At 41.5% G+C, this 24569-nt stretch overlaps 1 protein-coding gene across 7 annotated transcripts in view; it reads left to right on the top strand.

Annotated features, from left to right (window-relative positions):
- LOC145349822 (microtubule-associated protein 2-like) overlaps window positions 1-24569 on the top strand; it is a 251261-nt gene that overhangs the window by 82616 nt on the left and 144076 nt on the right. For 6 of the 7 annotated variants that reach the window (XM_080198387.1, XM_080198386.1, XM_080198388.1 and 3 more), the window contains one exon: window positions 2671-2716. The gene's annotated coding sequence lies outside the window, so the exon portion shown is untranslated. Of the gene's footprint in view, window positions 1-2322; window positions 2516-2670; window positions 2717-24569 lie in introns of those variants that run through there. The other variant, XM_080198385.1, reaches the window with a different exon arrangement.

The raw sequence follows: 24569 nt of genomic DNA, 5'->3' as shown, positions 1-24569 counted from the left end.
GGGACCCGGGTTCAATTCCAGCCTCAGGTCACTGTGTGGAGTTTGCACGTTCTCCCCATGAGAGTTTGTTCCCAGTATTCCAGTTTCCTTCCACACTGCAAAGAGTTGCAGGTTAGGTTGACTGGCTGTAGTAAATTGTCATAGCATCAACGAAGGATGAATGGGCACCAGTCACTGGGTAAGAGTGTTCTCTTCCTGTTGGGGAACACTTCAGCAGTCAGGGACATTCAGCCTCTGATCTTCGGGTGAGCGTTCTCCAAGGCGGCCTTCATGACACATGGCAATTGCTGAGCAGAAACTGATAACCAAGTTCCATACGCATGAAGATGGCCTCAACTGGGATCTTGGGTTCATGTCACACTATCTGTAACCCCCACGACTTATCTGGGCTTGCACAATCTCACTATTTGTCCTAACTTGAGACAATTTACACCTCTTTGCAGAGACATGAGTAATAACCTTCCAGGCTTCCTTAGACACATGGGTGGTGCCAGAATTAACTAGAGAATTAAAAATGTTACACCCTTATTCAAAAAAGGGTGCAGGATAGTGATTAGCACTGCCACCTCACAATGCCAGGGACCCTGGTTCGTATCCGGCTTAGGGTGACTGTGTATTTGCACATTTTCCCTGTGTCTGTGCGAGCTTCCTCCAGATGCTCTGTTTTCCTCCCACAGTCCATAGATGAGCAGGTTAGGTTGATTAGCCCCTCAGGATCCAAAGATGTGTAGTTTGGGGGATTAACAGGGTAAATGTGGGGATAGGGCAGAGGGTGTGCCTGGGTACAATGCCTTATTGGAAAGTCTGTTCAAACTCGGTGGACCAAATGATTGCCTCCTGCACTGTAGGGATCCTGTGATAAAGTCGGCAACTTTACTTGGCTACAGACCAGTCAGTTTGACTTCATAATAATTTCATAATAATTGGCAAAAAAGCAAAAGTGACGTGTGAAACAAAATTCATCCAGAGCGAGGCTGGAATGAATTTCCTGTGAGGGTGGTGGGGGCAGCTTCAGTCAAAGTATTCAAAGGGGAATTGGATTGCTGTCTGAAAAGAAAGAATGGGCAAGATCAGTGGGATAAGGCAGGGGACTGGGTAGAACTCCCTTTCAGAGAGCCAGTGCAGAATCGATAAGCCAGATGGCTCCCGCACTGTAAAGGTTCTGCGATTCTTCCAACTCCTGCTGCTGGAGCTTAATGCTCTTTTTTACTTCCAATAGAGTTTAATTTATTAGAAAAGATCATTTAGCAGAAATACGAGAACTGGCTTGGAGGCAGTTTAGTGCCAATAATCTCCAATTCCCTCACCAGTGAGTGCTTTAGTGCTTGGCTTCATTACGTGTCAAAACCGTCATGGTGTGATTAAAATCTGCCTCAGTCCTCTCATGCTTTGTACCTCCCAAACCAAACCAAAACTATAATTATCAAAATTTTGGTTGTTTTCGCAGTGTGATGATTCTAATCATTAATAACCTTAATAAAGATGATAAATAATATAAAATTTGCTTTTTGACCAAATTAAACTTATTTATCCTGCTTTGCCCGATCACCGATGTTACAGAATATTTCTTTAAAATTTACTTTGTCGTACTTGATGTACTAAATTCTGTGCCATTTTAGCTCTCATACACCAGGCAGGCAGAAGGAGATTTCTTTCAAGTTCCCAAAAGCTACATGGACTCTCGAATATAATTGCATAAACAATTAATTCAAAGTTAGTGGAATGGCATGCCTCATTCTCTGATTAAAAAAAATACATCAAATCATTCCAGATCCCCTTAGTGATCTGAAAATTGATGATGTGGGTAGAAATATAAATACGTCATTGACCATTGCCACTTTTAATCTTTAATCAAAACCATCTATTTGTGTCACATATTAGTTTCTTAAGATGCCAAATGTATAGCCAAGTAGTTATTCTGCTTCATGGCAAGTAGTGAAGTTATTTACTGCTTCCAAAACACTACCTAAAGATCTAATTATTATTTTTTTCTCTCCCAGACTATGTTGTATAATATTTTTAGTAAATGTACAAGTTAAAAAAAAATTACCGAGATCTTAAAAAAAAACAATTGGGTATTTTGTTAGTCTGAATTGCTGAGCTTGGACTCCTCGGTCTCCTGGCATGACTTTGTGAAGGATTAGGGCTTTGATTCAAGAGAAATGCTTCACTGGTTGCAATTAAAATCCTTGTCAGGGAGGGTTGTGGCCAACTCCCGGCATGCTCTTAAACAGATGAGAATGCAGCAGCATCTTTTCTGTTTCTCATGACTGTCTAACGACGGTTTCCATCTACCACCGCACCCCCCCGAACCGCCCCAGCCTTCAATATTTCTGATGTTACAGAGCTGCTAACACTGCTGCAAGAACATTTTCCAGAAGCAGTAGCTTCTGATCCAGCAGTCAGTTGGGCTTTTTTTTTGTGTGTTTGTGTGTGTGTGCATGTAAATGAGAGAGGACTGAGTCAGGCCACATCAGAACTACCATGCAGTCTTTTAAGACTACAAATTATGCAGGTCAGTGTATCAGCTGGTAAGATTATTAGGACATGCAATTTCAGAATTAGAAAGACCAGTTGGAGTATTAATAATGTTTAAAAAAGAACCATCTTGGCGTATGATGATGAATTACATTTTTAGACTGTAACTGACTGATGCAATTTATTTTTCAGAATACAGTTGATTTCTCGAATTAAACGTGACAGATCTGCTTGAAAGGTACGTTTTTCAACTCTTTCTCTACAGCATTAATGGAAAGCAACTGCTCTATCATTCACTACCATTATAAATGAAGTATTATTTATTTAGTTGTTCATTTTACAACAGTTTGTATTTAGTGGTGAATATGCCTGCGATTGCATTTTCAAATCTGGAAGACTCTTTATTTAGAGAGAAGTGAATCTAATCCTCATTATATTTTTTTGTCAGTTTCACACTTAATAATGACAGAGTGAACATTGTGACAATGGGCATGGGACACTGCCTGGTTAACTAGATATTGTGTGCTGATTCCCTTTTCTGCCATTTACGTATTCCAAATGTCTTATCAAAACACAATATAATTCAATTAAAATTTTGGATTGTAATATGAGTGTTTTTAATTTGTTTCATGTAATTTTTGTCTAAGTGGATTACTAGAACATTAAGCTAACTTATATTAAATTGCCTGCATCAGAAGGGTCTTGTTTTCTCTAATTGCAAAATATTTAACTTCACATTACTTTCCATGGATCAGTTGAAGCCTTTGCTTCTTGATGGGAATGTTTTCCTATGTAATTTGTATAAAAGCTTTGCTCATTTGTGCCAAGTTCTGAGGGTTAGGAATCTTTTTCTTCTTGGCCCGCTTTCCCTCAAGTTTTCATATGTCTTTTGACCTCTCTCCCTTCGCAGTCCATTCTCAAGGTGTCCTCCTACTAAATGTAGCTGGGCCTCTGTCTTATGGTACATGTTCAGGTGAGAACAAAATTGAGATCATTTATGATGATCTTTTAATCAGACACTGTCATCACTGGCAGGCTACACTTGTATTTGGAAAATGATGGTATTGGTGAGCTGAAAAAGGATTATTTGAAACTGTTACCGTTAAATGAATCAGCATTTTTGGGAGAAGAGTGTACAATAGTGGGGAGGGGTAAATTGAATTTTGTACTGACGGATTTAACTGCGTGTAATAGCGAAGTTATTGTTAGTATTGCCTAGACAGCTCTAGGACCAACAGAGACAGTCCCATCATTAGGGGTAGGCAAATAGGACTGAGATGAGGAGAAAGTTTTTCACTGAGGGTGGTGAATCTTTGGAATTCTCTGTCCCAGAGGACTGGAGCAGTGATGGGCAATATGTTAGTGAATGGGCTGCATGAGTGGCTCTCCTTTATCAAGGTGGAGTGCAAGATTGAAATCAGACTTACTCATTCATTATGATCCTTGAAAAAGATTGGATACATTTAATACAGGCCAGATATTTCATAACCAGTTATAGAAAATGCATAATCATTCATATATTAATAGAACTGTCATCAACGTCAAATGGTAAAAACAATATAGATATTTATGCATTGGATGCAGAGGGAGCACACAGCTCTCACAATCAATGTTGTGTGTGATCAGCGTGCACCTCAGTTCAGTTGCTGTTTGTGCATATCACTTCAGTCATACCAATAGGAAAACAAAACTAAGTGGCTGGAAATCAGCAGAATGTGGCAATACTGCGTGTGGGCAATGGTTAGCAAAATGTCTCGTGGGCCATGCTCAGAAACCAGAAGGCCCCCGAGCTGCAGGTTGCCCACCATTGCTGTTGAAGATACGTCATTAAGTATGTTCAAGATTGAGATTGATAGATTTCTACATAATAGAAACATTGGGGGTAGTGCAGGGAAATGGTGTTGAAGTAGAAGATCAGCCATTGGGGTGGCACGGTGGCACAGTGGTTAGAACTGCAGCCTCACAGCGCCAGGGACCTGGGTTCAATTCCCAGCTTGGGTCATAGTCTGTGTGGTGTTTGCATATTCTCCCCATGTCTGCAGGTGCTCCGGTTTTCTCCCACAGTGCGAGTTAGGTGGATTAACCATGCTGAACTGTCCTTTAGTGTCAGGGAAACTAGCTAGGACAAATGCACAGGGTTAGAGTCTGGGTGAGATTGTGGTTAGTGCAGACTTGGTGGGCGGAATGGCCTGCTTCTGCACTGTAGGGTTCTATGATCTCCCTGAATAGCAGAGCATGCTCGCTGGGTTGAATTCTCTGGCTCCCCTGTGGCATAGTTTCCGGGGATGGAGGCAGCTGCCAGTAGCACTTCCTACTGATGTCTATGGGTTTTGCATGCTCGCACCCTCCAAGAAACGTGCCATCAGCAGGAACAGATGATCGCACGAGTGGAAAAGGCTATAAAATTTCAGCTGATGTTTCCACTTATTAGAGAATCTATAACTGGAGGTCACTGTTTAACAAAAAAGGGATCACTCGTGTAAGACAGACATAAGGATAATTTCATTTCTTCTCAGAGGGTAATGAATCTTTGGAACTTTCTTTCTCAAAAGGCAGTGGAGGCAACGTCTTTGAAAAGGTTTAAGGCATAGCTGGATAGTTAGCTAGGGGCTGCTCGGTGGCACAATGGCTAACACTGCGGTCTCACAGCTCCATGGACCTGGGTTCAATTCCCGGCTTGTGTGTTCAATTCGCTGTCTGTGTGGAGTTTGCACATTCTCCCCGTGTCTGTGCATTTCTTCCGGGTGTTCCAGTTTCTTCCCATCATCCGGAGGATGAGCTGGTTAGGTGCATTGGCCATGCTAAATTCTCTCTCAATTTACCCATTTTCCTTCTTACCCATTCCCATTTTCCTTCTTTCTCCCCATAACCCTTCACCCATTACCAATTAAAAATCTGTCTAACTCCTCCTTAAACTTACTGACTGCCCCAGCGTCCACTGCACTTTTGTGTAACAAATTTCACAGATACACAGTCCTTTGGAAGGAGCAGTTTCTCCTCAGTTCTATTTTAAATTTCCTCCCCTTATCCAAAGGCGATGACCTCTCGTTCTAGAATGATCCACAAGAGGAAGCATCTGCTCCACGTCTTCATTATCCATATCTTTAATCATCTTGTATACCTCAATTTGATCTCCCCTCGTTCTTCTGAATTCCAGCGAGTATGGGCCTAAACTGTCCAGTCTCATCTCTGGAATCAATCGAGTAAATCTCCTCTGAACTGCCTCAAATGCCATTACATCTTTCTTCAAATAAGCTGACCAAAACTGGACAACTCTCCAGGTGCAGTCTCACCAATGCTTTGTATAGTTGTAACAACACTTCCTTACCTTTTATATTCAATTCTTTCAGCTATAAATGCCAACATTCCATTTGCTTTCTTTATTATCTACTGTACCTACATGTGATTTTCTGTGACTCATGAATAACATCACTCAGATCTCTTTGCACTGGAGCAGCCCAATGTCTCTCCCCATTTAGGTAATAGATCACCTTCCTGTTTTTCCAGTCAAAATGCATGACCTCGCACTTATTCACATTGAACTCCATCTGCCACATTTTGGCCCATTCTCCTAACCTATCTCTATCCATTTGTAGGGCTCTTATTTCCTTTTTGCAACTTACTGTCCCACCTATTTTTGCGTCATCTGCAAATTTGGCTGTAGAGCCTTCTATCCCTGCATCCAAGTCATTAATATAGATTGTAAATAGCTGGGGCCCCAGGACCGTACCTGTGGCACCCTACAAATTACTTTTTGCCATCCAGAAACAAAAACAGTTATCCTGACCCTCTGCCTTCTGTCCATCAGCCAGTCATCTATCCAAGCTAATAAATTATCCCTAATTCCATGTGATCTAACCTTGTGAGCCAACCTTTCATCTTTTTCAGCATTGGTATAACAGTGAATTATGGAGAAACCAAACAAAAGTATCCTTCACATTTCTCCTCGGCTTATTTGCCAGTTACAGTGATACTAATGCTATAGCTTGATGCTATTGCTAATTTTCTAAATGTGTTTGGATAAGATTCCATGGACATAAATGCCTTCTGTTACAAAACAGAAAATGCTGGAATAACTCCTGACAGCAATGATCTGACAGCATCTATGAAGAGAGACACAGGGTTAATGTTTCGAGATCGTATGACTCTCTTCAAAGCTAAAAAGAGAAATATGATGGATTTTATTCTGTTGAATGGGGCAGAGGAGGTGGAGCAAAGTAGAAGGTATGGGGTCGGTGGAAGCTAGGAGAGATTTGACAGAGATAATGTGCACAAGACAAAGAAAGTTATGTTGGTGTTGTTAAACACTAAAGATGACACTGACAGTGTCATAAAGAAGAAGTAACAGTGTGTTAGTAGGAAAACAAGGGTCGACAGCCTGAAAGCAAAACCTCAGAACAAGTGGCAGATGACCCTATGGGGGAGGGAATGTTGGGCCAAAACAAATCCAATTAAGAAGGGAGTCAACTTTGGGTTCCGTATCTAAGGAAGGATGTGCTGGCCTTGGAGAGTTTCCAGAGGAGGTTCACAAGAATGATCATGGAGTGAAAAGCTTGATGTATGAGGAGCATTTGAGGAAGCTGTTCGGTGGAGGTTAGAAGGATATCGGGAGATCTCATTGAAACTTACAGAATACTGAAAGGCCTGGATAGAGTAGACATGGGGAAGATGTTTCCGTTAGTAGGAGAGACTAGGATCTGAGAGCACATCCTCAGAGTAAAATAACGTCTCTTTAGAACTGAGATGAGGAGGAATTTCTTCAGCCAGAGGTTGGTGAGTCTGTGGAATTCATTCCACAGAAGGCTGTGGAGGCCAGATCATTGTGTGTATTTAAGACAGAGATAGATATGTTCTTGATTCGTTATGGGGTTACGGGGAAATGGCAGGAGCAATGGGGTTGAGAAACTTGTCAGCCATAATTGAATAGAGCAGCAGACTCGATGGGCTAAATGGCCTTATTCTGCTCTTACATCTTCTGGTCTAAGGTGGAGGACAGAATTCATGGCCTGAAGTTGTTGAACTCAATGTTAATTCCAGAAGAGTGTAAAGTTCCTGATTAGAAGATGAGGTGTTGTTCCCTCCAGGTTGTGTTGGGCTTCACTGAATCATTGCAGCAGGCCAAGGCTGGACATCCTTGGGCATGAGAACAAGATGGTGAGTTGAAATGGCAAGCAACAGGAAGGTCAGGACCACGCTTGCACACTGAGCAAAGGTGTTGTTTATATTTAGTCTCCCTAACGAGCAGGGGAAACCGGATTGGAACATCAAATATAATTAAGCAAACTGAAGTAGTGAAAGGCTGCTTCACCTGAAAGGAGTGTTTGGGGCGTTGGATGGTGAGGAAGGATGAGGTAAAAGGGCTGGTGTTACACCTTCTGCAATTGCATAGGAAGGTGCCGTATGATATTCCGGTTTCCTGGAATTTTAAATACTCCGGTTTCCTCCCACAGTCCAAAGATGTGCGGGTTAGGTTGATTGGCAATGTTAAGAAATTGCCCCTTAGTGTGTCCAGGGATGCGTAGGTTAGAGGGATTAGTGGGTATAATATGTAGGGCCTGGGTGGAGTTGTGTTCAGTGCAGACTCGATGGGCCAAAGGGCCTCTTTCTGCATTGTAGGGTTCTATGATTCTATGAAGGGTATGAGGAGTTGGTAGTGATGGGAATGTGACAATTTCAGCATTATATATACTATATATAACATATATTTTAAGTATTATAAATAGTGAGGAGAACTGTGTAGAATTTGAAAAGTTGGTAGGGTGGACAGATAGGGGGCAGATGAAATTCAATGTGGAGAAGAGGTAACGCATTTTGGTCAGAAGAGCATGGAGGATGATTGAGAAGTGATAGGTCAAGTTCTTAAAAGGGATACAGGAACAGAGGGATTGGGTATGTATGTGCATAGATCATTGAAGGTGGCAGTACAGGTGGACAGAGATGTTAACAAAGCATATATTATTCTGGGTCTTAAAGTACAAGAGCAAGGAGATTATATTGAATCTAGTTAGATTTCAGCTGGAATATTATGTACCACTCTGGGCACCTCACTGTAGGAAGAATGTGAATTCATTGGAGTGAGTGCAGAAGAGGTTGACAACAATGGTTCCAGAGATGAGAAATTTCAGTTATGAGCACAGATTGTTTCTGACTATTCTCCTTTGAGAGATGAGGATAGATTGTTTGCAACTGTTCTCCTTCGAGAGATGAAGGCTCAGAAGTTTGATAAAATTGGTCAAAATAACGTGGGGGGCTAAACAGTCTAGATGGGGAGAATCATGATGAAATGGAAAATCAGAGCAATCAGAGAAATGTGGGGGTCAGTTCAGCTCAGTTGGTTAGATGGCTGGCCTGTGATGCTGAGCGATGTCAACAGTGCGGTTTCAAATCCCATACCAGCTGAAATTATTCATGGCGCTGTCTCAACCTTTTCCTAGTCAAAGAGAAAAAGGAAGCATTTGTCAAGGCTAGGAGACTGGGAACGCACAAAGCAAGTGTGGAATACAAGGAAAGTAGAAAGAAATTTAAACAAGGAGTAAGGAGGGCTGAATGGGGTCATGAAAAGTCATTGGCCAGCAGGATTAAGGAAAACCCTAAGGCTTTTTATACATATATAAAGAGCAAGAGGGTGGCCAAGCAGAGGGTTGGCCCACTCAAGGACAGGGGAGGGAATTGATGCATGGAGCCAGAGGAAATGAGTGAGGCATTAAATTAGTACTTTGTGTCAGTATTCACCAAAGAGAAGGACCTGGTGCATGATAAATCTGGGAAAGATTGTGTAGATAGTTTGAATCATGTTGAGATCAAAAAGGAGGTGGTGTTGGGGTTCTTGAGAAACATTAAGGTAGACCAGTCCCCAGGGCCTGATGGGATTTACCCCCAGAATACTGAGAGAGGCAAGGGAGGAAATTGTTGGGGCTTTGAGAGACATCTTTGTATCCTCACTGGCTACAGGGGAGGTCCCAGAGGATTGGAGAATAGCCAATGTTGTTCCTTTGTTTAAGAAGGGTAGCAAGAATAATCCAGGTAATTACAGGCCAGTGAGCCTTACGTCAGTGGTAGGGAAATTTTTGGAGAAGGTTCTTTGAAAAGGGATTTACTTCCACTTGGAAATATGTATTAGTGAGAGGCAACATGGTTTTGTGAAGGGGAAGTCGTGTCTCTCTAACTTGGAGTTTTTTGAGGAAGTGATTTAAGATAATTGATGAGGGTAGGACAATGGATGATGTCTACATGGACTGCAGTAAGGCCTTTGACAAGTCCTTCATGGCACACTGATGCAGAAAGTGAGGTTGCATGGGATCAGAGGTGAGCTGGCAAGGTGGATACAGAACTGGCTCAGGCACAGAAAACAGAGGCAACAGTGGAAGGGTGCGTTTCTGAATGGAGGGCTGTGACAAGTGACATTCCTCAGGGATCAGTGCTGGGATCTTCGCTGTTTGCATGATATATAAAGATTATTTGGAGGAAAATGTAACTAGTTTGAATAGTAAGTTTGCGGACGACACAAACGCTGGTGGATTTGTGGATAGCGATAAGGACAATCAGGATACAGCAGGATATAGATCAGTTGGAGACTTGGGCGGAGAGATGGCAGATGGAGTTTAATTGGGACAAATGTGAGGTAATGCATTTTGGAAGGCCTAATACAGATAGGAAATATACAGTAAATGGCAGAACTCTTAGGACTATTGATAGGCAAAGGGATCTGGATGTACAGGTACACAGGTCACTGAAAGTGGCAACGCAGGCGGAGAAGGTAGTCAAGAAGGCAAATGGCATGCTTGTCTTCATCAGCCAGGACACTGAGTTTAAAAATTGGCAAGTCACGTTGCGGCTTTATAAAATCTTAGTTCGGCTGAACTTAGAATATAGTGTTCAATTCTGTTCGCCACACTATCAGAAGGATGTGGAGGCTTTGGAGAGGGTACAGAAAAGATTTACCAGGAGGTTGCCTGATATGGAGGGCATTAGCTACGAGGAGAGGTTGGAGAAACTTGGTTTGTTCTCACTGGAGTGACGGAGGTTGAGGGGGTGACCTGATAGAAGTCTACAAGATTATGAGGGGCATGGACAGAGTGGATAGTCAGAAGCTTTTTTCCAGGGTGGAAGAGCCAATTAGTAGGGGGCACAGGTTTAAGGTGCGAGGGGCAAGGTTTAAAGTAGATGTACGAGGCAAGTTTTTTTTTTAATACAGAAAGTGGTGGGCGCCTGGAACTCGTTGCTGGGGGAGGTAGTGGAAGCAGATACATGGTGACTTTTAAGGGGCATCTTGACAAATATATGAATAGGATGGGAATGGAGGGATATGGTCCCTGGAAGGGGAGGGGGTTTTAGTTCAGTCAGGCAGCATGGTCAGTTCAGGCTTGAAGGGCCTGTTCCTGTGCTGTAATTTTCTTTGTTCTTTGCAGCAAATTGGAATGTGTTCTGCTGGTTACATTTTTAAAAACTATTTAAAATGGAATTGCTTAATGGCAGTAGAACTGGTGCTTTGATATGTTGGTGGCCCTAGCAACACTGTAAATAGATATTTACCTAAGGCAAGTTGGTAATAATGTGGAATAGAATATCAAAAGTTTGCAAATGATCTCGGATTCAGAGGAAGAGACTAGTGTGAACTATGGTTTTATATTGTAAAAGGAAGACACTCGAAGAAAGTTTGACTTCTGAAGAGGTTAATTCCGATGCAGGGAGATCAGAGCAATTAGTCTGTGCAAGGGGAGCTGTTTAGATTCCCAGCAAGCTTCATCTGTAAAAAAAAAGCCTGTCTTGAACAATCAGTTGCTTTGTCCTAAATGAGAAACAATCCCAAAAGTTTTAACTGCCTGATGAGGTAAATGTTAATGGATTTTGTTTATTGGTATTAAAAAACCTATAATATGTTGTTTGGGGAAAATTGGCTCTGAAGGTAGAAAAATTAAGGTGTTGGGAACTGGGTGAGGTGAGGGATACTGTGGGTAGCCATTGATTTATTTAAGTGTATTTCTGGCTGAGTTTATCGTTTTCAGTTTGTTGTTTAAGATCATCAGAAAATATCTAGGACATCACTTACTGCTTTTCGAATCATTCCTCACATTATATCAAATTGCAAAATACAGTTGCGGGCAAGGGTCATCTCGAAACGTTGGTTCTATTCTCTTGCTAAAGATGCTGTCAGACCTGCTGAGATTTTCCAGCATTTTTCGTTTTGGTTTCAGATCCCAGCATCCGCAGTGTTTTGCTTTAATCATAGTTGTAGGCAATTGTTTCACATTTCCCTTCTCATCAGCCATGCTCTTACTGATGCTCTAGCTCAGATTAATTAAGCCTGCAAAGATCAGGGAGTGAACTGGATTTGTATGGATCAGTGCTATACTGGGTGTTAACTTTAGCCATAGAACCATTGGGCAACTTTGATTTTACAATTTCTTTAGTAACCTGTGTTTGAATTGAAGGTTGAAGACCTTTGCTCAGTTTGCAAATCTGACCTCATCTTTTCTGTCACTTACCATTTCAACTCACCTTCTTGCTCTCTTGCCCACGTGTCCAACCATGGTCTGTTTTGATGATCCAGTGAAGCCCAACGCAAACTGGAAGAATATATTCAGATTAGACACTTGTGGACTTAATGTTGAGTTCAACAACATCAAACCATAAACTCAATCCTCTATTTTGACTCCACTTTTTAATCCAGTTTTTTGGTTACAATACCTCCTTGCTTTCACACAGCACTAACCCTTGTTTTGCTATTAACACATTCTGCTATCCTGTTTTTATGCCACAATCAGCACCATCTTTAGTCTTTAACAATACCAGTAACATTCCTTTTGTTCAGTGCCAATGATATCTTTGTCAAATCTTTACAGTGCAAGCAGTGGAAAATGTACATTTCAGTGGTAATCTGTATCATGAGGCTATCCCCCTTTAATCTTTGAAAATATGATTTTTTTCCAATTTTCAACTCACTGGATATTTTGCAATTTAAACTGGGACGGATCAAATGGCTACAAAATACATTGCCACATTCCAAGTTGATGGCGAGAAACAAACAAATAACCATCAGCGGAGTGTGAAAAGTGATATTTCCTATGATCCAGACACCATTGAAACTCATAACTGTCTAAGGAAGCAACATTAAAAATGAGAAGTACTGCTCGTGAAACGATGGCTGCTGTAGAGACACTTGCAAAACCCCTTGGAAATAAATGATTTGTGAAGCATTTCAAGGCAAGCCTGTCCAGCCGCTCGAGAGAGATTTCATGTGACACAGTATTCAGGAAGCTTTCAACAGAGGGAAGAAGCTGAAGGCTGTTCTGCTGCCATCTCTTTCTTTTAGAATAAATGTGATGCCCTATTTGAGAAGGTGACTCCACCAGAAACCTACTGGTTTAGTCAAAGATATTTGCAAATTGTGTTTAATCTCACATTAGCAAAGCATGTGGAGAGAATACAGAAAGGCCACCTTATGTCGTAACTGACACTTTTTTGGTGATTGCATCAGTTCTACAGAATCTTCAAATATTTGGAAGAGTAACAATGGGTGGGATTTTCCACACCGCTGTCCCCTCCCCTCAGCCCCTGCAGCGTGTTTTGTGGCAGTGGTGGTGGCCACCAGCAGGACACTATCAAAAGTGCTTCCTATTCGATGCAACGTGCGCGCACACACACACACACACACTCACAGACGCACGCACACACTCACAGACACACACACACACTCTCTCACAGACACACACACTCACACACACACACACACTCACAGACGCACACGCACACACACACTCTCACAGACACGCGCACAGACACACACGCAAAACTACTCTGCCACTAATAACCATGCAATAGGGTTTTGCTATCAAGGGCACCTTGGCGAGAACATGCAGAAAATTCCGGTCAATGTAAAGGTGGTTAGTTTTGTTTAAATGGATTTGCAGTCTTCACCGTTTAAAATTATGTTAATAATTCGTTTAAGCATTCAAAAAAAGAGCAAGTGAGTTCTCTCGATGTCCTGGCCAACATTCATCCCTCAGTAAACATCTGAAACAGTTAGGTTGGACATTCAGCTAATTGCTGTTATGGGATCTTTCAAATTGGCTGCCTTAATGTAAAGTTTTATCATAAACTTACTTCCCACAAAGTTGATCAACCCCTTAATTATGGAATACGATTTTCATCCTCTTACCCAAATAAACAGTTTTGGTAATTATCTCTATATAGTAACATTCTGCTCAGCAGCAGCTAATTTAAACATATTTGAATTGTTCCTATATCATTTGGCGTAGTGCCATTCTCTGTTGTTTAACTGTAGCCAAGCCTGGAAGCAGACTGTGGGCCAGTATTTTGATAGAGTATTGGGTGTAGCACACAAAGAAGGGAGTTGGATACTCAGATGAGGAATTTTAATTCCTAAAATATACCAGTCCTGCAGTGCTTTAAAGTGGGTCCAATTAATTGCATAATTTTTGCTCTATGTGTTAAAATTAGCAGATAGATATCAGTCACCATATCTGTAGAGGAAATGGATGAAAACAAACTCCTGAATGCCTTACTGAGGAGATATTGGAAATGACCAGATACTAAATTCTAGCTTAGCCACTCTTTTTTTTTACCTTGCAATCAGCTGAAATTACATTTTATCTAGCAGGGAGTGGCAGACTGTGATTACCACTTACTCACCAAATGTCAGCAACATTTTCCAGTTTCTAAAGGAAACTTAAGAGCATTCTAGAAAGTATATAATGGTTGGTGCAGCGGTAAACTAGACTACACTTTCTTTAGAGGTTGCAATTAAAATGAAGGGATAGCTGATTTTGTTTTTTGATTTTTTTTGGATACTTAAAGTTCAGTATAACACTGAATCCTTTTTATTACAGTATAAGCAAGTTGTTTAGGTTTGGGATCATCGTGTGTGGAATATTGTACAGTTTTGTCTTGTTTAAATATGCTTTCTCCCTTATGAATGCACTAAACTGGTGGAAAATAATGAATATGCATGCTTGTTAGAGAAAATATACCATTTTGTAACCATACTTTCCAATGCATAGGAAATAAAAAATAGTCCCTTGTTCCTGATGTAAAAAGAATACTCACCAATGACATCGCTTGTTGGTTAAGTGGACAACAAAATAGCTGTAATAGCCACTGCCTATCATTGTTACCATGCTGATTGGCTCAGATATTCCATTGACGGAATTCAAATATCTCACCAGACAGACTGACAATCTTCTCATCGTACTTCAGTATGTAATGTCACAGCAGATAAATCACTCCTTCATTACAAAGGTGGTTAGTTTTGTTTAAATGGATTTGCAGTGCAGTCTCCACCACTTAAAATGTCCCCAGTTAAAACAGGCAGTTGTTGCTTATGGCCAGAGAGTGATAACCATCATCCATTTTCATTAATGTCACTTTCAAAGTTGCCGGTTATGGCGTCCCAGTGCTCTGTTAATTTCAGGAGGAAACAAAAGTGCTTTCTTTTTGCTCGTGTATTTTTAATTCAAACTAATGCTGTTCAAAAAAAGCCAAAAGCAATTCTTTCACCAGTCAGGTTTAGCTCATGTTAATTTACAACATGCTCAGCAAATAGTAGCCGACACAGTTAGCACTCTGCTAAAACATCCTGGAACGTGCGTCTGGATTTTCTTTTCAATCATGTCATCCACTACAAGCACAACGGTGGCTTTCAAGTCAAAGTCAAACACTAACAACATTCAGTTGGAGACTTCAAAATGTCCTGCAGGCAATAGCCTCATTAAAGTGCTCTTCTGCCACAAAACCTGTCAGACCTTAACACTGACTCTGTTCTGCACTGAGTACCTGTGGTCAGCATCTGATCTCTGCAGTTTGACATCGGAAACCACATCCAGAGATGATGAACTCATTGTACATTAGAATTAATAGTGACAGAACCACTACCCAATGGCAATTTTATATTTAAAAAAAAAGTTCTAGAAAATTTCACAGGTCGGGCAGCATCTCTGGGGAGACTTAATGTTCCAGGTCAGTGACCTTTTATCAGAATTGGGAAAACTTAGACATGTGATAGGATTTGAGCAAGGGATGCGTACAAACTTCTTTTGTCCTCGATCCATGCCATCCCTGGCTGAAACCCTATTATATCTCCAACTTTTCCCAGTTCTGATGGAAGAGCACTGACCTGAAATATTAACTCTCTTTTTCTCTTCCAATAGATGCCATCTGATCTCCTGATCTTGTCTTTTCAGATTTCCAGCATCTATAGTGTTTTGCTTATGTTGGCAATTAGATACGAACTGATCCTTGAATGATGGAGTGTTGTAAATTTGTCTGCCTCAGCGTTGGATTTGGGAGTCGGGGAGAATAGATTCAGGGGAATTCCTGAGGAGATGGGATGTGTGGGGAATCCCACGCTGGGAGCAGTCAGGGTCTTTTATTCTTATACAGAGAGTTGGGAAATTCCTCCAGGAAGTTCCCAGGTAAGGCTTTATGTGGTAATTGCCCAGATGTATTAATCTCCTCTGGACAATTGTGCTGTGCTGGGAACCAGCTGAAAAAGCAATTTGAATCATAAACATTGGAAGGTTCTGCCAGGGTTACGCTAACAGATGCTCAGAAAAAAGATAGAAGAAATAAAACCTTTTTTAACCCCTGTATAACAATACAAGACCCTGACCACTCCTGGCATGGGATTCCCCACACATCCCATCTCCTCAGGGAATTTCCCTGAATCTATTCCCCCCCCCCCCCGCTCCATGAGATTACCTCCCCCCTCAACATCCCGCCTTCACACTCCCCCAAAGTCTGGCCTCCCTGACAATCTCCCTGATGTCTGATCCCTCCCCCAGACTCTCCCGAAAACACGCTGGCACATGAAATATTCTCTGCCATTTTTTGGTAAGATTTCGACCAGTAACTCTGTTTCCTCGATGCTGCCAGACCTGAGCTTTTTCAGCACTTTTGGTTTTTATTTCAGATCTCCGGCATCTGCAATATTTTGCTTTTATTTCATGGTATATTTTAACTGCTCTTCTTTTTATATTTATAAAAACTCGTTCAGTCTGTTTTCAGGTACTTTCTTGGGTGACTCTATTTCATTTATTTTGTGTTTCATGCTAGTTTCTAAAACTCTCCCAGTCCTGAGGTTTCCCTGCAACATTACAAGCCTCTATTTCTACGCTATTTGTAACTTCCACAGTAAGCCACAAATGGGTCTTTCTCACTGAGTTTTTGCTTTTTAATGGAATATATTTTTATTGAATATTTTGAATTATTTCTTTAAATGTCTTTACCAACACATTCATCTACCCAATCAACCTTAGCCACCGATGTATTTGACTTAGCTTAAGATTCTTGTTTTGGACTTGAATACAGCAATCTCAAAATAAGTGTGGAATTCAGTTCAATTATGATGACTTTTCTCCGCATGAACTTTTACTATGAGATTGCTAATTAGCCCTGTCTAATGCTACACCTCAAGTGTCTTGGTGGTTCCACAATGTGGTGTTCTAGGAAGCTGTTGCAAAATCATTCTACTAAATTCATCTTCCAGGCTACCAGTTTGACTTCATAGAATCACAGACAGTGCAAAAGAGGCCATTCGACCATCGCGCGCACACACACACACACACACACACACACACACACAACTACTCTGCCGCCAAGAAGCATGCAATAGGGTTTTGCTATTGGGGACATTCAAGAGTTTGTTTTCATCCATTTACTCTACAGATATGGTGACTGATATCTATCTGCTAATTTTAACAGTTACACACAGCAATAACTATGTAATTAATTGGACCCACTTTAAACCATTGCAGGACTGGTATATTTTAGGAATTAATATTCCTCATCTGAGTATCCAACTCTCCTGTTTTTATGCTGTGCCCAATACTCTATCGAAGTCTGCTTCCAGGCTTGGCTATAGTTGAACAACAGAGAATGGCACTACGCCAAATGATAAAAGAACAATTCAAATATGTTTAAATTAGCTACTGTGAGCAGAATGTTACTATATAGAGATAATTACCAAAACTGTTTATTTGGATAAGAGGATGAAAATCGTATTCCATAATTAAGGAGTTGATCAACTTTGTGGGAAGTAAGTTTATGATAAAACTTTACATTAAGGCAGCCAATTTGAAAGATCCCATAACAGCAATTAGCTGAATGTCCAACCTAACTGTTTCAGATATTTACTGAGGGATGAATGTTGGCCAGGACATCGAGAGAACTCACTTGCTCTTTTTTTGAATGCTTAAATGAACTATTAACATAATTTTAAGTGGTGAAGACTGCAAATCCATTTAAACAAAACTAACCACCTTTGTAATGAAGGAGTGATTTACCTGCTGGACATTACGTACTGAATGCTGATGAGAAGATTGACTTCCTCGTGAGATATTTGAATTCTGTCAATGGACTGTCTGAGCCAATCAGCATGATAGGCAGTGGCTATTACAGCCATTTTCTTGTCCACTTGACCAATAAGAGACGTCATTGGTGAGTATTCTTTTTACATCAGGAATGAGGAATTATTTTTCATTTCCTATGCATTGGAAAGTATTGTCTGACAGAGTATCTTACCCAGCCCCCTCCCTTGTCCTATCTCTGTGACCCGACACAATCACAGTGGCTAATCTAACTAACCTGCGCATCTTTGGATTTATCCAGTCTACATGAAGGTTAAAGTTCCCTCTGACTCTTGCTTTATCTTTTTTTACAAGCTTCTATTATTTTTTGTACGAGTGTCACCCTCCGACTTTTATCTCGGAGAAGAAATGTAAAGTGCTGCGTAAAAATGTCCATTCCTCATCAGCTGGTCCTGTTAGAGCCCAGGACGTATGTCAAAATATCGTAAAGGCTTTATGTGTGACTGATGGCATAGAATACTTCTCAGAGCTGTAACATCGGTGTAATTTTTAGAGAAGCACAGGAACCACTTTAGCTTCGATGATGTAGACTACAGGGAGCACCCAATCCTCTTGAAGGCTGTAACTTTTCATTTAATTAACATTGCTGCACCTGTTTTTTTTTCCCTCTTTTTATTCTCTCTACAATCAACCAGTATTTATTTTTATTTCTTACTTCCGAATCCTGCAATTTAATTGCTGTTGAGGTCATCACAAAGGGATGCTTGCAGCTTCCACCCCACCACAGACAGCCTGGAGCTGCTTCATTTACTTTTTGCTCTTTTCTTCCATGTGTAATTAAAGTCACTATAACCCCTTATTTTTAAAAAAAAAGTGGCTTTCAACAGATAAGTTGTCATAAAGACTTTTGAAGTTTTTGTTTGATTTTCCCCCCCTATCAGTTGTACTGAAGCTCCTGGAACTGGCTGCCCTCTGGGTGGGTTTCTCTCCTGCTCTTAATGGCAGGCGGAAGAAGTTGGATTTGGAGGCCCACGGTCAATTTCATGTCCAACGCAAATTTGCCACACTACATTCCGCTGGTGTCCGACATTGCGGATTCGGAAACCCGCTGGAGGTTGTTGCGAAACTGATTTGTACCCCGCTAATGGGATGCAGATGAACACTTGACTGGAATCCTCCCTCCCCCATCAGCCTTATTCTCTCCAACGTCAGTGGAGAAACATGGCAATGCAAAGCACACCTGCAGCAACCTGGCGTGCACGTGTTGGAATTCATCTGAACCGTGCCTGGCCCTGCCTCCAGAGTTCAAAATGGAGTCCACCACCACCCCGGGACCCCAGAACACCACAGCTGTAGGTGGGGAGAGCTTCTGCAGATGATTCTTCCAGATTAAACCTCATGGAAGAGGCCCATCTTCATTTTCAGGAAACCCATCTTCTGAGTGACGTTGGGCACCTTTTCAAGGATTCAATGGCAGACTGTGGGCCATCAGGCTTGCCTTGCCTGCCTCAGGCACCGAACACCCAGTTGCATTATTAATGAGGTTGTGGCCAGAAGATGTGGCATTATTCTCCTGCCAACCTCTGCAGCAGGAAGCATTCCACATTATTGTCCCCACCATGGGACTTTTTAATCCTAAATGGGAGAATTCCACCCTATGTGTTGGGTGAGTGACATATTGCGTCAAGAGTAGTTGAACACCAGCCCTGCCTTATTTGAGAAGCTTCCAATTTTATGACCCATTCTTGGAGCCACTGAGCCTAAGAAAACATAGAACATAAAACACTACCGCACAAACGGTTAAGAAGAATTGTGTGTAATTCAGCCTGCTGTTTGCTTGATAGTTCCTGATTCAAGGAAGTATTCATGATGTGGAGATGCTGGCGTTGGACTGGGGTAAACACAGTAAGAAGTCTCACAACACCAGGTTAAAGTCCAACAGGTTTATTTGATAGTAATCTTACCATCAAATGCTGAAAGCTTGTAAGATTACTATCAAATAAACTGGTTGGACTCTAACCTGGTGTTGTGAGACTTCAAGGAAGTATTGGCAAAAAACCGAGTAGCATTTTACTTCAGAATGAGAACTTTGAGGCTTTCTACATTGCTGGTGAATATAGCTATTTTCTGGGATTGTAATAATCTTAAAATAAATTCATTTCTGACATTATATGGAATTCTCCTGCCCGCCTTTTATATATAAAAAAAGCACCAAATATTTCCAATGCCTTTGATCCATTCAGCCACTTTTATTAGTTGCTGTTTTTATACATTTTCATAATCAGCTGCTTGTATGGATAGGGAATGGTCAAATCATTTTCCTCCATTGATGCACCTCAGAGTCTTGTGCTCAACAGCCAACATTTCCCTAGCGCAAGAATTCACACAGCTACTCACAGCTAAAATAAGGTCTGCATTCAGCAACAAGGCCAGAAGCAATGCCTGTTTGATGTGTGAGCATCAAAATACTATCAGTATTACATTAGCCCAAAGTAAATTTGTCTTTTGCTGAAGTTTATTATTCGCTTTATCTTTATTTATTCTAACAATTCTACAAACAAATAATTGGATTGGATATTTATCCACAGAAAAGGTGTAATGATATAAATGCACTCATGGCAGTGCCAACCACTTTTTCAAGTATATATACAGAACTTCTCTTGCTGATATCTCATGGCAGGCAGTGGTCACTTTCTTCTCAGCCATTTAGCTGAAGGCTCAGGATCGTAATCCACCCAACTGAACTTTCCTCCTCTGAACAGGAAGGTACTTAGTCCTCATTATACCTCCAGAGATTCTGGGCATCAATTCTACATTTCAGTGTTTTGTGATATCACAAGTTAAACCATTAATCAGCCTGTTCATTAAAACTACCTAATAATTCCACTGAAGGCTCCCATTTCTTGTATAGATTTACTTTCTTTCCTGTAGGAGTAATTTTTGGATTCTCTGTAGTATGGTCTCATTTACGTATTTTAAAAAGCAAAAATTGCATTTATATAGCACCTTTCATGACTGCAGCTTCTTCCAGAGTACTTGACAGCTAATGACTGTAATTGCTCTTGTAATGTAGAAAACATGGCAGTCAATTTGTGTTCAGCAAGGTTCCATAAATAGCAATATTATAATGACCAGAGAATCTGTTTTGTGATATTGATTGAGGGATAAATATTAGGCAGCAGATTAGAAAAACTTAGTTTTTTAAAATAACCATGGGATCTTTAAGTTTACCTTAGAAAGCAGCTGGAGCCTTGGTTTTATTCATTTATGTGTTGTTGGAGCTGCACCCATCCAGGCAAGTGGAGGATATTCCATTACACTCCTGACTTATGCCTTGTAGATAGTGGACAGGGTTTGGGGAGTCAGGAGGTGAGTTACTCACTGCAGGATTCCTTGTCTTTGACACGTTCTGGCAGCCACAGTGTTATCTGGCTAGTCTGGTCAGTGGCAACCCCAAGGATGTTTATAGTGGGAGATCCCTCAGTGGTAATGTCAGTGAATGTCTTGGGGTGATGGTTAGATCTTGCCTTGTTGGAGATGGTCATTGCCTGGCACTTGTATGGCACGAATGTAACTTGTCACTTATCAGCCAAGCCTGGATATTATCCAGATCTTGCTGCATTTAGATATAGATTCCTTCACTACCTAAGGAATCCCGAATGAAACTCAACATTGTGCAATCATCAGCGAACATCCCCACTTCTGACCTTATGATGGAAGCAAAGTAATTGGTGAAGCAGCTGAAAATGGTTTGGCCTAGGATACTACCCCAAGGAATTCTTAGTGATGTTCTGGAGCTGAAATGATTGAGCTCCAATCCCCACAACCACCCTCCTTTGTATGATGTATGACTCCAACCAGTGGAGGGTTTCCCCTTGATTCCCATTGGTTCCTGTTTTTTGCTAGAACTCTTTGATGCCATACTTAGTCAAATGCTGCCTTGATGTCGAGGGCAGTCACTCTCACCACACCTCTGGCGTTCAACATTTTAGTCCATTTTGACCCCAGGATGTAATGAGGTCAGGAGCTGAGTGACCCTGGTGGAACCCAAACTGAGTGTGAGCAAATTGCTGAGTACGTGCTACTTGATAACACTGTCGGCAACCCCTTCCATCACTTTACTGAAGATCAAGGGTATTCTGATGGGGTGGTCATTGATGGGGTTGGATTTGTCCCCTTTCTTGTGTGCACGGAAAGTACCTGGGCAGTTTTCCGCATGGCTGGGTAGATGCCAATATTGTAGCTGGTTTAATGTCTCATCTGAAGTAAGGCACTTCTGGCAGTGCAGTACATTCTCAGCACCAAGCGCGAGCCTCGATTTATGTGCTCAAGTCCCAGGAATGGGACATGAACCAAAATGTTTGTGACTCAGCTGCGAGAGTGTTACCCACTGCTCACTATCTAATAAAGCTATTGCAGGGTGCTTGTAGGTGACATCCAGCTGACTTGTCATGGCTGAAGTTGCAATACTGCTCTAGGTGTTGAGACTAATTTAGTTTTGATTCCCAGGGATCATTTAATGCTTCAGGGGACAGGTGGAGGTTCTCCCAGCTAATGATTCATTACTAAGTCAAAGAAGAATTTCATGCTCCATTGCACTTCTCCAAATATCACCTGCTGCCCAAAATCCTCCCACTGACATGTGAAGCACATTAGTTCCCTGCATTCTCTGACTGTAAGATGCCACCTAAACTCGCATTAGCCTCACTGACAATCGTCTACCTAAAAGCACAGAAGAGACAGAATTGAAAAGTAGAGAAAAATGGGAAGAAAAAGTACACAAAGATCATACAAAGTGTAGCCTCCAACTTACCGAAGCAGTCTCACAGGATCTGTATCTTGTAGATAGTGCACATTTCCTGGTAATGTAACTTTCCTGTCACTGTGTTTCTGATGGGGTCCACCTCAGTTCCATTTTTAATTGCACTTACTATTGACAAATAAACAAACACTAAACCAGCTTTTTTATATTTTACTGGGTTACCTATTCCCCCACCTCCAATATTCTCACAAATCTACCTCAGATTTTGTCCATCACCATGGGTAAGATGGATGTGAGCAAAATGCGGGCAACTGGGACTAGCTTAGAGGTTTAAAAGAAAGAGTGGCATGGACAAGTTGGGCTGAGGGGCCTGTTTCCATGCTGTAAACCTCTATGTCTCTGTATCCTTCTCTGCATTCTGGCCATTAAAAGGATAAAACATAGTGGGTGGGATTTTATGGCCTTGCGCGAGTGAGACTGGAAATTCCTGCCCAAGGTCAACAGAGATTTCCGTTGTTGGACCTTTGCCCATGCTGATTCTGTAGAGGATGAGGTGGTAGAGTTCCAGCCAATGAACAAAATACTCAGGTAAAGAAACAAATCAATAGAATCACAGAATCCTACAGTGCACAAGGAGCCATTCAGCCTATTGAGTCGGCACTGACTACAATCCCACCCAGGCCCTTTCCCCATAACCCCGTGCATTTACCCTAGCTCCCCCTGACACTAAGGGGCAATTCAGCATGGCCAGTCAACCTAACCCACACATCTCTGGACTGTGGGAAGAAACCGGAGCACGCGGAGGAAACCCATGCAGACATGGAGGGAACGTGCAGACTGCACACAGACAGTGACCCAACCGGGAATTGAACTCGGGTCCTGGCGCTGTGAGGCAGCCGTGCTAACCCACTGTGCCACTCAGAGCGTTTCAGGAGCTTCCCAAAGCAAGCATAATTCATGATTTTAATTAGAAACAAATAGCTAATTCTTGAATATCTGAATTTGCCTGAAATCAGCAGATATTTTAAAGTTTACATTACTAATTGAACTAACAATCGCTGTGCATCATTATAAGTTATGTTTTTATAATTGACTCCTATGGCAATGGCCATTGTTTAATGCTATTTATCTTTTAGAGGCACCTGCATGTGTTAAACTAAGTGGCGGGGATTATTTTAACCTATAATTTTCCTATTTTATTACTAAGGCAAAGTAGGATTCTTCTTGTGTATGAGGTCTTGATGGTTTTGTTAAACAAATTACCTTGAATCTTGCAGAATATTTCCATGGGTCACAATGTAGCCGACAGTTTAATCTGGGTGACCACAGTCACGTGCTGGTTTGTCCTTCAGATTCCATTGGGTGAGGTGCTGTGATGTCCTTTCACAGAGAGTGCAGGTGCTGTTGTGTGTAGGCCACTACTTTTGAGGGAGGCCCTGCTGTCTTTGTGGGCAATATTGGTATCACCAAGGTTTCACAATTCAACATTTGCAGGTCAACGATTACTCAACAAATAATATTGAACTCATCTTTCTGCCTGTCGGTTTGTCCTGAAGTCCCATGTTTTTTGTTTGGAAGGTTTTCTAAAGATTGATTACTTTTTCACAAACCGAGCCCTGTGCCCCACTGGCAGAGAGGGAAAAAAAAACTTTAGACTTGGAGAAGAGAAAGAGGGTTCACATCAATTCCTTTCACCACCATTGTTGAATTTTCCACTTTCACATCTCCATTAACTGTGTTCTCTCGCTCTTCCGGTGCTGACTGCACCTGTTTCCCTTCAGCTTTGTGCTCCATGCTTTGCCTCTAATATCATCCTGTATTATCTCATTTGCTCTCTCCTCCTCTCTCTTCCCCTCCCTCTTCATCCCTGTCTCTGACTTTACTTCCAACCTTCCCCTTGATCTCTCTCTCTTCTGCTGCCTTCTTTCCTCCCTTCTTTATCTTTTTTTTATTTGCCTGGATCCAGTTATTTTGCCACTACCTAACTGTGCTTGACCCACTTGTCA

This window comes from Carcharhinus amblyrhynchos, chromosome 11 (assembly GCF_965287045.1).
Source record: "Carcharhinus amblyrhynchos chromosome 11, sCarAmb.v2.hapA, whole genome shotgun sequence".
Classification (NCBI taxonomy): domain Eukaryota; kingdom Metazoa; phylum Chordata; class Chondrichthyes; order Carcharhiniformes; family Carcharhinidae; genus Carcharhinus; species Carcharhinus amblyrhynchos.
This window is presented reverse-complemented; position numbering and strand designations above follow the sequence as displayed.